The following is a 12,511-nucleotide window of genomic DNA, read 5'->3' as shown; positions in this document are numbered from 1 at the left end:
AGTATGTCCGATTTAGGAGTGTTTTGGGGGTTGAGGTGATCCCCTTCCAACTTGATCCGACAATTCGATATCAGAAACGTTTCCTTATCCTAAATACCTTTCATTTGATTCCCATATTGTCGTGATTGGCCTAAATATATATTTGGTTGGTTTTAGGGTGGGGTGGCCCCCCTAGGTACCCCATCCGGAATTTGAATACCAAATTTTTATTTTTGGGGTACTGTAAGAGAGCACACAACATTTCGCTTAAATCGCACTACCCATCACCGAGATCTGGCGTTCTTGAAAATTAGGGTAAGGGGGAGGGTCCGCCCCTCCTCCCGATTTAGAGTCTTAGGCCAAGAAAAGCCACATTTATTATCCGATTTTGCTGAAATTTAGGACAGTGGGTTGTGCTAGGCCCTTCGACATCCTTCGTTAATTTGGCCGGATTGGTCTAGATTTGGATATAGCTGCCATATAGACCGATCCTCCGATTTAGGGTCTTAGGCCCATAAAAGCCACATTTATTATCCGATTTTGATGAAATTTGAGACAACGAGTTGTCTTAGGCCCTCCAACATCTTTCTTCAATTTGGCATTAATCGGATCAGATTTGGAATAGTTGCCATATAGACCGATCCCTCGATTTAAGGTTTTGGGGCCCAAAAAGGGACATTTATTGTCCGATGTTGCCGAAATTTGGGACAGTGAGTTGTGTTAGGCCTTTCAACATTATTCTTTAATTTGGCTCAGATCGGTCCAGATTTGGATATAGCTGCCATATAAACCGATCTCTCGGTTTTAGGTTTTGGGGCCCAAAAAGGCGCATTTATTGTCCGATGTCGGCGAAATTTGGGACAGTAAGTTGTGTTAAGCCCTTCGACATTATTCTTCAATTTGGCTCAGATCGGTCCAGATTTGGATATAGCTGCGATATAGACCGATCTCACGATTTAATGTTTTGGGGCCATAAAAGGCGCATTTATTGTCCGATGTTGCCGAAATTTGGGACAGAGAGTTAAGTTAAGCCCCTCCACATATTTCTGCAATTTGGTATAGATTGATCAAGATTTGCATAATGCAGCCATATAGACCGATATCTCGATTTATAGTCTTGGCCCCAAAAAAGGCGCATTAATAATCCGATTTCACTGAAATTTGACACAGTGACTTATGTTAGGCTTTTCGACATCCATGTTGTATATGGTTCAGATCGGTTTATTTTTAGATTTAGCCACTAAAAAGACCAATATTTTGTTATACACAATTGAACAATGACTTGTACTTATTAGTATTTGGACCAAATCGGAACATATTTCGTTATAACTGCTATGGGACATAAGGTTTGAAGATTTCACCGGATTTTGACGAAAGGTGGTTTACATATATACCCGAGGTGGTGGGTATCCAAAGATCGGCCCGGCCGAACTTAACGCATTTTTACTTGTTATATATAAAGGAAGAAAATAAGCAAGAGTGAATGTCTATCAGTTTAGATCCGGTATAGAGTTGTACACCATTCGCATACATCTGCGTTTAACAGTTTATAAGAACTTCAGGTACATTTTTAAACCCTCCACCATAAGATGGGGGGTATACTAATTTCGTCATTCTGTTTGTAACTACTCGAAATATTCGTCTGAGACCCCATAAAGTATATATATTCTTGATCGTCGCGACATTTTATGTCGATCTAGCCATGTCCGTCCGTCTGTCCGTCCGTCCGTCCGTCTGTCTGTCGAAAGTACGCTAACTTCCGAAGGAGTAAAGCTAGCCGCTTGAAATTTTGCACAAATACTTCTTATTAGTGTAGGCCGGTTGGTATTGTAAATGGGCCATATCGGTTCATGTTTTGATATAGCTGTCATATAAACCGATCTTAGGTCTTGACTTCTTAAGCCTCTAGAGTGTGCAATTCTTATCCTATTGGAATGAAACCGATCTTGGGTCTTGACTTCTAGAGCCTCTAGATTGCCCAATTCTTATCCGATTGGAATGAAATTTTGCACGACGTGTTTTGTCATGATATCCAACAACTGTGCCAAGTATGGTTCAAATCGGTTCATAACTTGTTATAGCTGGGATCTTCTTGAGCCTGTAGAGGTCGCAATTATTATCTGATTTGCCTGAAATTTTGTACGACGGATTCTCTCATGACCATCAATATACGTGTTTATTATGGTCTGAATCGGTCTATAGCCCGATACAGCTCCCATAAAAATCGATCTCTCTATATTACTTCTTGAGCCCCCAAAGGGCGCAATTCTTATTCGAATTGGCTGACATTTTACACAGGTCTCCAACATATAATTCAATTCCGGTCGAAACCGGACCATATCTTGATATCGCTCTAATAGCAGAGCAAATCTTTTCTTATATCCTGTTTTGCCTAAGAAGAGATGCCGGGAAAAGAACTCGACAAATGCGATCCATGGTGGAGGGTATGTAAGATTCGGCCCGGCCGAACTTATCACGCTTTTACTTGTTTATACATATCGAGATCAGTAAAGGGCCTAGGATGGATCCCTGAGGCACTCCTTTGAATAATTGTAAACGAGTGGAACGCTGATTACTATCAACCACAGCTTACGTTCTATGCGACATGTAAGGCATCAGTAGTTTACAGGCAGTATCGGAGAAATGAAAAATATTATTGTCGCCCTTACATTTCTAAGAGACGCTGGCCCAGGGCAGCATTAGCACACTTTATTTGTAATGAATGTATTATTTTCTTTTCCCATCAAAGACTTGAGATAAAATTCGTTTCCAGCAAACATCACGACCTTTGACTTTATCAAAATATAAGGGAACAATTGCATTCAATTTACATATTCTCAAAATTCCTATTCAAATTAATCTGGCTGACCAGTGTTACCACCCATTTGGGAACACAAAGATTATGCCCTAAAGCCAAAAACATAAATGTAGGTAGAAACATTTTAACGTTTAGAAAAATGTAGTCAATAGCTGAGACAATTTTTGATTTCAATCGGAGCAATTAGAATTCATAAGACACGATTTTGATTGACAATCGGCGACAATGGAGAAACAAGTTTCATTTCTTTCATTTGAAACATTTATTTACCTGTCCATAACAAGGTCCCAACAAGGGAGGGAGCTGCTAGGCTGAAGGAGCAGCAGGGTTAGGTGAAAGGGGCCACAAAGAAATGAGACATGCTTAACAAAATGAAATTCGAAAGTGTTTGGTATCCGAAATTGTCCAAAAAAAAAAAAACACCAAAATATGCCTCGTTCTTGATCACATGCGGCAGAGGCTATGGTCGAAAGAAACCCATGGCAGCAACAACAAGCCAAAGTTGCTGCGGCTTTGCCGTTTGCTTTTAAGCCTAATAACTTAACAAAAAAAGCCTACACAATCCCACAACCATAGGCCCAAAGAAAAAGAAGAGAACGAACAACAAAGACACGTTTCACAGTGCCCGGCCAGTCAGCCGAACATCTGAAGAAACCCAACAATGCCATTGAAAGCTTATTTTCACATACCCCTCTCACCGTTCGGCTGGACTCACGTAAGTCACTGCGAAAGTCCCACAAGCATCGAATCATCGACAACAATAAAATAAAAGAAATGAAAAAAAAAAAAATCTTAAAATTCACATTCACACACACTTAGTCACTCACTCACTCTTACCCAAATCGTAACATAAAACATTCTGATTGTATAGACCACAAACAGTCAGCCGCCGCCAACAATAGCAACTACAGCAACAACTATAACGGCAGCAATCAAACACCATGGCCAAAAGTAGGTCAATTTCGCTGCCAACTGCACAGCCAACTACAACTGGTTTCTTGAAGAGCCAAACTTGCAGACGACCACAAACAAGAAACCTCTTTGGAATACTTAAGCATCCGCGTCCACTTGCACTTTCTTTTTGGACCCCTTGCCCTGCACACTACCTCAGCAGCAAGACCAAACACACAGAGCACTAAGTCGTGCTCACACCACACAGAACTCTCAACAAGACCCAAGTCACCATCATACACTGTCATGTTAACAAACAACAAGTCCATGCCGGCTGTTTATATGGGGCCTGTATAAATGCTAGTCGTTAACGTTCGTGCGTCACCGTTCTATACAGCATTGTTATTACGGCCTTACAAATACATGTACACTAGGCCGTCCCATGCCATAGAGGAGAACATTTTTTTGCAAATGGAGACACGCATAGCCTCCCTTTTTTCCCTTGAGCCCAATAAGTAAAATACGAAATATAATGGCGATCGGTTAATGATAACCCGTGCCGACATGACGTCCAAAGATGGATTTAGTGCTTTCTCAAGGATCCAGTTGAGTATTTTAGGTCCTAGCATGAAATACTAGTTATTCCATTTATTCTTCTTTAGTTGGCTATGACAGAATATTCCATTTGTAACACATCGAAATATTGATCTGAGCAAGTGGACAAAGTAGATATGTTCTTGGTCGTCTTGACATTCTTAGTCGATTTAGCCATGTCAGTCCGTCCGAGGGCGCAATTATTATCCAATTTAGCTGAAATTTTGCACCAGGCGTTTTGTTTTGACTTCCAACAACTCTTTCAAGTACGGTCCAAATCGGTTCGTAACCTAATATAGCTCCCATTAAAACGATCTTAAATCTTCACTTCTTGAGCCGCTAGAGGGCGCAATTATTATCCGATTTGGCTGACATTTTGCAACAACTGCGCCAAGTATGGCTGAAATCGGTTAATAACCTGATATAGCTCCCATGTAAACCAATTTCGGATCTTGATTTCTTGTGCCGCTAGAAGGCGCTATTATTATCCGATTTGGCTGAAATGTTGCATAAAGTGTTTTATTCTAACAATTGCGCTATGGTTCAAATCGGTTCATAACCTCATATAGCTCCCATATAATTCGATCTCGCACCTTGACTTCGTTAGCCTCAAGAGGGAGCAATTGAAATCCGATTGGGGTGATATTTTGCAAGAAGTATATCCCAAATCGGTTCACAACCTGATATAGCTCCAATATAAACCGGTCTCCCGATTATACCTCTTGAGCCTCTAGAGGGAGCAATTCTTATCCGATTTGGTTGAAATTTTGCAAAACAATTTCATGTATCTTGCTCTCACATAAACAGCTCCCATAAAACAGATCTCCCAATTTTTTTTCTTGAGACACTATAGGGCGCAATTCTTATCGGATTTGGCTGAAATTTTGCCCAATAAATTCCACTTTGGTCTCCAACAGACAAATCGGTTCAAACTTGGTATACCTTTAATTGCATAGCAATTCTTATCCATTATCCTTTGTTTGTTTATAAAGAGATATCGGGCAAAGAAATTGACAAATGCGATGCATGGTGGAGGGTATAAAAGATTCGGCCCGGCCGAAATTAACACTTTTTACTTGTTTTGTAATAAATTCCATATTCTCTCGGTTTACCAATTTAATGCTAGAACCGAAAATAATCTACTGTATTCCTTCAAAAGCACTAAATCCAACTTTGGATTTAGTGCCGGGTTATTATTAACCGATCACCATTTTATTTCGTATTTTACTTATTTGGATCAAAAGAATAAAGGAGGATATGCGTTTCAAAAAAAAATATGTATATATTTTGGGACACTCTAATGTACACATACTCTCACCCTCACACACCTTGAAATGAAAACTCAGATTCTATCAATTAGGAGATTTCATATACATGTACAAGATCGGTGGTATTCTTCTCTCGTCACTGCCTTTCTTTTTCACTTCTTTTCAAGCCAACGCTGCCATGACCATGGCTTACTGCCACACATCCAACTTCATAATCATAGACGGGTTCTTTATGTTGTGTGCTTTGGGCTTGTTTCTAGTTTAGTTTTGTTGTTACGCTTCGTTGCATTTTCACATACAAGAACGCCATTTGTTTGTTTACTTTCTTTTTGTATTTATTCTTTCATCCACTTTTTTTATTTGTTTTTTCTCTTGCAAAACTTTTATTGTGAATGAGTCATGGATATTTGTTATCAATCATTTTCTTTACATAAAACATAAGCATACTTTTAGGATGTAAGAAAAATTAATTATAACTGTCGTTAATCTAAAATAAACGGTATGCAACTCTGTTGCTAAAGAAATGCATTGACAAATGAAATGCATTTTCGTTTATAACAACGCACAATGGGAAAACAAGCAAGTAAAAGTGTGTTAAGTTCGGCCGGCCGATTCTTAGATACCCACCACCATGGATTACGTTATAAATTTATACTTATTAACTGAGTTTGTATTAGAATTATTTTGGTCTCAAGAAGTCATAACGGGATATCGGTACTTAGAGGGGCCTACCATATTAACCAATTTGGATAAAACTTGGCACTAATGTTGTAAGTCATAGGAACGGTTTTTGGGTCAAATTTCAGCCAAATCAAGTAAAAAGGTAGGAATCTACTATATTAGTATTTAGCGATATTTTTTGCCGATTACTATTCTTAGATAATAGATTTTAATGCAAAAAATCTTGCTGATTTGATTCAGTAGGACGTTCCCTCATTATTTATTCATTGTTATTTGTGTAGTGTTTTAAAAAAGGAATCGCGAAAAACATGGGTTTTTAACGGTGAAAAACGAACATAGTACCAGCCATAAGGGCTGAAGAAGTCAAATCCGGGGATCGGTTTATATCGAGGCCGATTCGAATCATACTTGGCATGGATATTGGGAGACATAAATCAAGTCTTTGTTCCAAATTTCAGAGCAGTCGGATGAAAATTGAGGCTTGAGGATCGGTTTATATGGGGGCTATATCTGTTTATAGTCTGATTTGGATCATACTTGTTATGGATGTTGAAAGTCATAATTCAAGTCTTTGTTCCAAGTTTTAGCCAAATCGGATGGGAATAGGGCCTCAAGAAGTCAAATCGGGGGATCTGTTTGTGAAAACAAAACAGGCGATAACAATATATATGGAACTCAGACTTCAAAATGATTGAAGGGCTAATAATATTTAAATGGTTATTACATTTAAGCGGTCGATGTCAAGTTTTTCTGTATTTCATTTGACATTGCTCAGTTTCAGACTAAATCCATTTTAATGATGGAATAATACACAAATTACTTTACTAACTTTATTTGGCTATGAAAGAACATTTGTTCCACTAGCCAAACGTAGAAATGCGTTCCAAGCGCCTCGATCTTCTGCGCTCATTCTAAAATCTCTGTTCGAATGTTCGTCTGTCTGCCCATGTATTCTTGTGATCAAGTTACAGTTCGCATTTAATGTCTGATTGTCATGAAATTTTCCACGAGTCTCTTTTTTGGTCCAAGGACGAACGCTATTGATTGTGAACAAAATCGGTTCAGACTTAGATATAGCTTCCATATATATCTTTCATCCTATATGGTTTTTAAGGCTGTAGAAGCCACAATTTTGGTCCGATCTTTACAAAATTTGGCTTTACTTGACGTCTTCATATGTATGCAAAATTTCATAAAAATCGGTTCAAACTTCTTACATATCAATGAGTGCAGTCCGATTCAAGTTTAAGCTCAATGATTAGGGTCCGAACGGTGTGCCGCAGTACGACACCTCTTTGGGGAGAAGTGTACATGTCATAGTTTATAATATGCCAAAATTACGCCGCCTGTTGAGAGATGCAGGTGCCTGAAGTGGTTGCGGAACTCTGGTGAAATGTAGGTTTCGATTTGAGCGTCAGCCATGGCAATGCAACTAACTCCAGATGAACAACGACTGGCGTTAATACAGCCGACTACCGTTGAAATCGTAATTATTGTATTTATCAAGATAAAACCGGCTTAGCGCAGAGGGTAACAACGGCAACACTGTCACTGTCAAACATCATCTGTTTAGTCTATAATTTAACCATGAATCGTCTTACAAACGAACAATGCTTGCAAAATATTGAATTTTGTTACCAAAATGCGTGATCTATTAAGAAAGTTCATCGCACGCTTCTTCCATTTTATGGAAGAAGCTCATTTTTGGTGCAATGGGTACGTAAATAAGCAGACTTGTCGATTTTGGAGTAAAGATCAGCCAGAAGGATTGCAAGAGCTACCAATGTATCCAGAAAAAGTCACAGTTTGGTGCGGTTTATGGGCTGGTGGCATCATTGGACCATACATCTTTAAAGGTGATGCGAATCGTAACGTAACTGTGAATGGTGAGCGCTACCGGGAGATGATATCCAACCTTTTTTTTGCCCAAAATGCAAGAGCTAGACTTGCATGACATGTGGTTTCAACAAGACGGTGCCACATGCCACACAGCACGCGTAACAATTTCAGTGAGATACCGGCCGAAATGTTGGAAATAGTATGCCAATATTGAACTAAGCGGATGGACCGTTTGAGGCGCAGTCACGGTCAACATTTGCATGAAATAATCTTCAAACATTAAATTATATGAACAGTACTATCGATCCAAATAAGGATTTTATGCATTTTTCTGAATTCATGTATATCTTTCTATAGCTCTTAAAAAATCACTCTTTAGTAAGAGGAACCTCATGTGATATCAAATCATAAAATAATAGAACTTCGGAGACACGGCTGTATATTTAATGGAATTGTTTTTACAAGAAAATTTTTTCTAGAATATGCGGAGCTGTTGATGGATCGGCTTCGCGTGTTTTGTGTCTATATATGGATGAGAGTTATGATGATCCGTCCATCCATCAGTTCATAAGTTACACATTTTTGACCAGTAATGCCATGTCTACATTGACTCGTTTTGCTTATGTCGTTTTGAAAAACACCTCAACCGTTCACACTAATTAGGATGTTTTGGAAATTTAATTTTTTCACACTCCAACGTAAATGTTACGATGCACTACTTTTAAGATTTTTTCTTTCTTGCTTTAGAAGTAAAATTTTGTTTATTTTATAATTCTTTTTTAGTAATAGTAATAATTTGAATGGCTCGTTTTTGAGGCAAAGGAGTCGTTTTGCTTTTGGACTGAACATGGCAAAAAAACATTTATGTATGTCGTATAATAAATCGTTAAACCTATTCTTTAAATTTGTTGGATTAAATTCATATAAAAAGCTCGAAGCATACTTTTAGGCGCAAGTAACATGTGTTTATAAACATTTATTCAACATGTTTATAAATAAGAAAAATATTTCATACATACACCATAGACTAAGGAACATTTAGATGTCGGATGAGTCAACATCCGACAGGTGGAGCATCGGAAGCAACATCTCGTTCATAGCACTCAAGAGAACACAAGTCTCTCAAGAGAACACAATGTTCAGACATCGTTTCTTGTTCAGATAAATTATCTCTCTCTCAAAAATAAAGGAACGACAATCAAATAAAAAAAAAAAAAATGGTAAAGGTGTTGAACACCACCACTGTGGTACAGGGTATTATAAATTTGTGCATTTGTTTTTATAAACATTTGAAATAAACCACAAATAAGGAAAGACAAAAGTCTGGCGGCCGAGTCTGCGTACTTTTTCAAGGCAAATACGTGAACACATAAATTGGACACTTTATCTTAATTTAGTCAGATTTTGATTTTCCGATTTTTTCACAAATGAGCAAAAACAATTCGTGAAAAATCGTTTGTCCATGAGCAAAACCAGAAAACATTGAATGAATATCGGACAACAAATGCGGACATGTATCTTGATTATAGGACTACATAGACAGACGGGTGAATATGGCAAAATCAAATCGGAAAGACATTGCAAACAGATCGATATACTTGACAGCGAGTCTAGCGGTTGTTATACCCTACACTTTTTTGTAGAGTACTTTTGACAAGCAGATGTATAGATATGGCTAGATAAACTTCAATAGTTTTGTTAATCAATGGGTTTTTAAACTGTGTTGTGTGTTAATTTTGCAAATGCAAATTTTGTCCATGAACATTCCACTAAGGAAAACGGGCCAACTTCTCACATATCAATGAGTGCAGTCCGATTCAAGTTTAAGCTCAATGATAAGGGGCCTCCTTTTTATAGCCAAGTCCGAACGGCGTGCCGAAGTGCAACACCTCTTTGGGGAGAAGTTTTTACATGGTGTTTGACATTGGTGGTCAAGACATTTAAAGTCGATCTAGTCATGTCCATCCGTCTGTGGAAAGCACACTAACATTCGATGGAGTATAGCTGCCATTTAAACCGATCTTGGGTCTTGACTTGACAATTCTTATCCGATTTGGCTGAAATTTTGCATAAAGTGTTATGGTATGACCCCAAATTAATGTGCCACATATGGTCTAAATCCATAACCTGATATAGCCGCCATATAAACCAATCTTGGAGCGTAACTTTTTGAGCCTCTACAGGGCGCAATTCGTATCCGATTTGTCTAAAACTTTGCAAGAAGTGTTCTGGTATGATTTTCACCAATTGTGCTAAGGTTCAAATGGTTCAAATCGGTCTATAACCTGATATAGCTACCATATAAGCCAATCTTGGGTCTTGATTTCTGGAGCTTCTGGGGGGCGCAATTCTTATTCGATTGTGCCGAAATTTTGCATGCCGAAATTTTGCCGCCATATAAACCAATCTCCCGATTAGACTTCATGGGCTTCTAGAGGGCGCAATTCTTGTCCAATATGGTCGAAATTTTGCATATGTCGTTTTGGTATGACTTCGAACAACTGTTTCAAGTGTGGTCTATATCGGTATATAACCTGATATAGCTGCCATATAAACCGATCTCCCAGCTTGACTTTTTGAGCCTCTGGAGGAAGCAATTATTACCCGATTTGACTGAAATTTTGGAGGTGGAGTTTTTCTATGACTGGTGTTTTTCTATTTTAAAAAGTCATTCAAAGAACATGTTTTATTGGATTAAGTTGCGTTAAAACATACAATGTATTACTTTAAAATATTGATTATACCCTCCACCATAGAATGGGGGTGCACTAATTTCGTCACTCTGTTTGTAACTCCTCGAATAAGCTAGCCACTTGAAATTGTGCACAAATACTTCTTATTAGTGTAGGTCGGTTGCGATTGTAAATGGGCAAGATTCGGCACGGCCGAACTTACCACGCTTTACTTGTTTTAGGCTATTATGCTAGAAATTTTTCTTAAAATACAATAACAATTGGATTGAAGTAAACTAAAAATCAATCAGCGATCAAAATTTGAAAAGGATGGTGATGCCCCTTAGTAAATGGGAAATTGTATTTAAAGACGGCATCTTTATTTTAAAGTTTTGATTCTTGTTTTCATCGCTAAAATCCAACGAGTTTTTTCGGTGCACTGTTTGAAATAGATTTGTTGTTGAATTATTAATAATAATTAATGAATACGCAATCGTTGCCTACAACTTATGCTTATTATATTTGTAATTGACAACGACATTTCTAAATTAAAACATTCTGACATTACATGTGCCTTATTGAATTCATATGTTCTCAATAAATACTCGTCATTGACAAGTAAATTTGGCAAATGATTACAATGTGCGTGAGAGTTTAGATTAGATAATTTTAAAGGTGTTCCCGTCAATACAATGATAGTACAATGCTTCGGGCAGATGTAAAAGGAGCTAAAACAAGTAAAAAGGCGTTAAGTTCGACCGGGCCGAACTTTGGATATCTAAAAATAAGCCGATCTGAACAAAAGTCACTGTGTCAAATTTCAGTGAAATCAGATTATAAATGCGCCTTTCATGTGGCCAAGACTTTAAATCGAAATATCGGTTTAGCTATATCTAAATCTGGACCGATTTGAACCAAGTTGCAGAAAAATTTCGAAGCGCCTTACACAACTCACTGTCCCAAATTTCGTCGAAATCGGACAATGAATAAGCCTTTTATAGCCCCAAAACTTTAATCGAGAGATCGGTCTATATGACAGCTATAACCAAATCTGGATCGATCTTGCAGAAATATGTCGAGGAGGCTTAACATAACTCATTGTCCCAAATTTCAGCAAAATCGGATGATAAATGTGGTTTTTATGGGCCTAAGACCCTAAATCGGCCGATCGGTCTATATGGCAGCTATATCCAAATCTGGACCGATCTGAGCCAAATTGAAAAAAGATGTCGAAGGGCCTAACACAACTCACTGTCCCAAATTTCAGCAAAATCGGATAATAAATGTGGCTTTTATGGGCCTAAGACCCTAAATCGGCCGATCGGTCTATATGGCAGCTATATCCAAATCTGGACCGATCTGAGCCAAATTGAAGAAAGATGTTGAAGGGCCTAACAAAACTCACTGTCCCAAATTTCAGCAAAATCGGATAATAAATGTGGCTTTTTTGGGCCTAAGACCCAAAATCGGCGGATCGGTCTATATGGGGGGTATATCAAGATATAGTCCGATATAGTACATCTTCAAACTAAACCTGCTTATGGACAGAAAAATGAATCTGTGCAAAGGTTCAGCTCAATATCTCTATTTTTAAAGACTGTAGCGTGATTTCAACAGACAGACGGACGGTCATGGCAAGATCGTCTTAAATTTTTACGCTGATCAAGAATAGATATACTTTATAGGATCAGAAATGAATATTTCGGTGTTTTGCAAACGGAATGACAAAATGAATATACCCCCATCCTTCAGTGGTGGGCAAAAAAACA

The sequence above is a fragment of the Stomoxys calcitrans genome, chromosome 2, assembly GCF_963082655.1.
Source record: "Stomoxys calcitrans chromosome 2, idStoCalc2.1, whole genome shotgun sequence".
NCBI lineage: Eukaryota > Metazoa > Arthropoda > Insecta > Diptera > Muscidae > Stomoxys > Stomoxys calcitrans.
The sequence above is the reverse complement of the archived record's forward strand: the minus strand, read 5'-3'. Positions refer to the sequence as shown.